We start from the raw sequence: 5,308 nt of genomic DNA, 5'->3' as shown, positions 1-5,308 counted from the left end.
TCCTCTGAACTGTTCCTATGTGTATGGTCAAGAAAACCTTTTTTCTATTAGCCATTTATCATCCTGTCTGAGGGATTTTTCTTTTTTTAACTCCACTGCACTAAAGCAATGCAGGGTCTTGTAGCAGAATTGTGCTTCACTCCCCATGGCAAAAATTTAAGTAGTATTAAATACCACAATACTGCAGGTGTTTTGCCTATTTACATATCTGATTAGATTTTGATTATACAAGACCAGCTTTTAGGATTCAAAATATTACTTGAAATAGCCGAGTTATTCAAGGCACCAAATTATTTGTGGCTGCATTTTGTCTCTTAAATTTATGTATCAACTTGTCTCATCAACACACACAACACTGAAACCAGTGCCACATCTAATTAGGTGAAATAATTTTATCTTGCATTGCTCCAGAGCTATTTTGTATTTGTTTAAATTATAATACAGTCATTAGCATGCATATGCGCACCACTGACAGTGTGCAGATGTTTGGTTAATATGAGTGCTATGTTCCTTATGGCCACAAGATGTCAGACAAACCTGAGTGTGGAAGAATAAGAAAGCGCTTTATATGCAGGGGTTTGGGAAAGTTTATTAACTGATGAAAATTTAATTTGTAGGGTGAGGATTTTTCAAAGGAGATGAAAGGAATTTGGCACCCACTTCTCATTAAAATCCATTGGGATTTAGACGTTTTATTTCCATAGGATAGTTTTAAAATCTCAGCTCTGGCTGTTTTGTGGATGTGAAACTATTAAGTAGAAAAAAGCATATAAAGCACTCCAAGTTTGTACATACTAAATGCATGGAGACATGGGTTGCAATATGTAGTCTTGTCTTTAGTAGGATCAGAGTTAAGCTAACAGATGAGTGACATTGCAAATCTATCTCAGCACACCGGATGATGCCTAGAAGGTATTTTTAACTGTAAATAACATTGTTCATGTATCCTTACGCAGCTTGACTGCAGTGAGTCCACCTATGTGTGATATGTATTACTCTTAGAAATAAGAAATTCTGCTTTTACAGTGTACTTCTGAGAACTGCCCCACAATTCCTATAATCTGGGAAAGAAATATTAAGTTGGAAAGACTTGTTAAAGAATCAGCTACCTTAGCTGCTCTCAGAAATTTCTGAAAATGTTCCGTGCCATCAAACAGTACATATAACATTTGGTGAGTAAACTATATGTATTTCCCACTCTCTAGCTCTGCAAACATCCATCAGTTCCAAGTTTTCCTTTTATCCGGATTAATCACACTTTCTCCCTCCTTGCCATCCCAGTGCATCTTGATTTATTATTATCTTCCCTCTGAAGCCAAGAGTAGGGGCTGGGTTGCTCCCACTTGCACCAGGGAAGGCAGTGATTGGAAGCAAGTTGTTCTGCAGGCCATGTTTACTGGGTAATTATTCAGGTGTCTAGTCAGCAGTTTGTGGTGGTGGTGGGGGGGACAGGTTACTATGCTGTACAAACAATGTTCCTTGGTCTTATAGAAATATCAATGCCATATGCTAAGTTGTGATTGTAGCATAGCTACACATGTCCATGTTAGCTTTAATTTAGTTAGCAATGGTAACGATAGTAGTAATATGACAGCACTGGCTTACAATGAAAGTATAAGCCTGTTGAGGACCTGGATATTTATTAATATATTTATTAATATTCCAGCCTGTACTGAAGCCCATGCTTTCATGTCCTCACTATTGCCATTTTTGCCATCTAGCTTGGCTATGTTTTTCTGTGCTACAATCAGATCTTCCTCTGCAGTGAAAAACCTGCCCTCTGAACTACAGAGCCAGTTTGTTAAGTAGTGTCCACAGTCTTAAATGGAGCATCGCGGTTGTTTTTACTATATCTGCATCCTGACACTTTTTTTACTGCAGAACATCCACTGGATGAAAGATAAGTTCTGTTAAGAAGGAACATAAGACGACTTCCCCGAGCTTCACGCTAATGAGCAGTTAGTAGGTTGAAAATGTCCTTAAAACAAGAAAAATACACAAAATGTAAGATTGTTAACTTCATAAACCAATGTGCTTTCAAATACTGCTTGCAAATGAGGGGGTGGACAGTTATTCAAATACAATTACTCTTGTTGTGTGGTTGTGAATACATAGAAATACTTTCCTAGCTATCAGGGTTGAAATGACTGTAAGGCACTGTGAGATTTCTAGACTGAAGGCACACTACAGAAATCCATAATATTGGGACGAGAGTAAGCATATACCTGCACATGCACATGTGCACAGCATGTGCTATTTATTCTGATCTCTAAACTAGCCATGTTTTAGTTGCTCTTAAAAGGCTTCCTCAGTTCTGCTAATTATTCTGTTTTATTTTTCATTAAGATATCTTCTTGGAATATATTGGTAGCCAGATTATTGCTCATTGTACACTTCTTGTTTTTTCTAACCCTCCCTCTTCCCCCCCTCTTTTTTTTTGCTTAATGTTTGTTACATAGTTTGGTTGTATACATACCCCCCCCACACACACAGTGTGTGTGTATGTTTTCTGACTTTTGTGTTGTATTTAAAATCAATAAAATGAATAAACAAAATCTTTTTTCTATAATCCCTTTTGTATAACTTTCATCTTTCTACGCCCTTGGTCCTGTGTATACTAACTATCCCTTACTGCATGTCTGAAAAGCTCCTAGCGTACTCTGAGCACTTTCATAAATAAATAATAACTAAAGATTATTAAGTACCAATGTTGTGGTTGGAGCTGTATAAGATGGACTGAAGACGTTTCCTGCTCTAAGAAACTTACGGTTTGAAAAACAAAGATTGTTCTAAAACAACCTGGGAGACCTACAGGCCAGTAATGCATGAGAAGCAAGGACCCTGAACAGAAGTGGGTTGGTATTGGTATGCAGATTATTTGGTAGGTTGGTATTGCAACCCCAGTGCAATGCAGTGACCGTTTGTTGCACCCATCTAGTGGCTGTCTACCGGCATTCATTACATTAATTTAGAGCTCAGCGTTCCTTGCTCAGCAGGGAGGTGTTTATGTCAGCAAGAGTACCAACACTGGCTACTAACTGGCATCCTGACAGTCTTCTGGGGTGCTTGCCTCTTAAATCCTGACAATTTAGTAATCTCTAAGTGCTTCTTTTGTCTAGTTTTGTGAGAATATGGACAAGCCATTCTAGGCAGTCAGGGAGTTGCCATATAAACGTGTCCCTGTTGCTGCCCAACCACAGATCTGCTGGGAGTTGGTTTTCTTTGTGGTCTGGCAATTAGCCCTTATAGCTGCAGAAATATAGAGAGCTTGGATGGAAATGGAGAGAGCTTAAACCCTATCCTATCTGTTAGATGTAAATTTTCCTACACTGTTCTTGGTTTAAACTCCTTGATAAGGAAGAAGAGAAGAGACTGCCCTTCAGGAATATTTGATATACTGATTCTGAGGATACATAAGAAAAGTCAGCCTTTAGGATTTTTAGTATGGCATCCCACCAGCAACTGTTAAATTAAGAAAACAAAGCAAACAAGGGAAATAAACTGCAGCCCTGACTAGGTGACAAGGTAAGAGTGATCGTGTGAGTCCAAAGAGTTTGATTTATTCTCAATTTGTGTACCTCTTAACCATGCAGAAATTCAAAATGTATAGGCTGTGAAAGGACTGCAATGCTTCAGTAAATAAAGCAATTACAAAGACCTTTTTTTTTTTTGAGCCAATGTGTATTTCCTTGGCAAACATGGCTTTCACAGAGCAAACAAAATTGGTCACCTGCGCAGTGCAGTGTGTATGTGAGCATGTGTCTGGATTCAATATCTACACTTGGTTAAACACATGCCTTCACTGAAAGATGTCTGCTCCCACAGCATGCTGCTGGGAGTTGATGTGAGCAGATCTGTCCATTAGACCTCTGTCAGTCATTGGCAGATGTTGCTGAAGTCAGGCAAAAAGCTTGATATTAATAGTATTTTTCACTCATTATGAAATAGTCCCTCATGGATGTAGGGAATGACCTCTAGTTAAGTTTAACCACAAGGTGGAGTTCCTGCAAACCAGGCAGGTGAGGTGAGATGAAATGAAAGAACAAGGTAAATGCATTTTCCCAGCAGAAATTATTCAAATAAAATAGAAAAGCCTGACAAATTAGAGAAAATTAGTCTGTTCTAACTTTCCCTCTGCCCTCCCTTGGCATACTAAGCATGCTGGCTAAATTAGACAGATTACAGATTTTAATGTTTTATGTTCTCAGCCATAGATTTGATTCATATTATGACACACATGTTTAGTTTATTTTGCTGTTGAATTATGACAAATCGTGACTAAAAAGAAGAAAGTTTGCTATTAGTGAAAGATCCTGAAATGTCCCTGTGATCCTGAACTCTTGCTGCTACTATACCATCTTTCTCCTGCTTCCCAGTGGTTATCAGAGATATACAATGAAGGCTTTTACCAAGTTTCATATTTTTCTATTAGAAAAATGAGTCGGGTTTAACAGTATGTATAGGTATTTGTAGGAAAGCAAATATGTTTCCCTCTTGGCTGTTTAGTTGTCTGTAACAATAATGTCATAAATAAATAATGTTTCTGTAAGGGAAAAAAGGGGGATGTTTATCAGATAGAATACATGCCAGTTAGGATAAGTGAACAAATTGTTAACAAAGATTAAACAGAAAAACATGTTGCTGGCAAACAAATTGTAGGTGAAAATAGCTTTGGTTAGGAAGTTCCTTTCTCTCCTGAATAGAAATAATACCTGCCATGTAGGCCTGCTTTTAAAATTAAGGAATTCATCACTAGTATTGCTGGGCCTATGGAAACATTGAAATGACAACAATGTCAATGTTGCAATAGGACAATGCAGACTACTGCTATGTACAGACATTCATTTTCTACTAGGAGAATTGTTGCTCTCCAAGTAAAAACTGTGAGTGTACTGATGTTCAAATTTTTTCTCCCAAAGTAAAAATGGCTGTTCTGGGAGAAACATAACCTGGAAACAACCAGGGGTAAATTTCTCTCAGTAGAGTTTCTGCTTGGAAAGTGGATTTCTGTATAGTTTCCCTTCTGAAAGAAGCTTCAGGAATGAAAGATATCCAGGGGTCTAAAAAACACAAAGTTTAGAAAAGTGAGACAGGGCATGGTCCCGGACCATGCCCTGATCAACCAGAGGCTGGGTCCTCCACAGAGATGCTCTGGCTGCCAGAGTGTCTCTGTGGTTGGCCCCTCACCCTTGTGCTGAAACGCAGGGCCTGCCAGGCCATATATTCAGCACCAGGGCTCCAGAGCTGTAAGTAAGGGGTTGGGGGGGCTGGAGGAGGGGACCATGGGGGGCATCCCCCCACTGGCCCC

Source organism: Crocodylus porosus, unplaced genomic scaffold (genome assembly GCF_001723895.1).
Source record: "Crocodylus porosus isolate Cpor-Errol unplaced genomic scaffold, CroPor_comp1, whole genome shotgun sequence".
In the NCBI taxonomy this organism is placed as follows: Eukaryota; Metazoa; Chordata; order Crocodylia; family Crocodylidae; genus Crocodylus; species Crocodylus porosus.
This window is presented reverse-complemented; position numbering follows the sequence as displayed.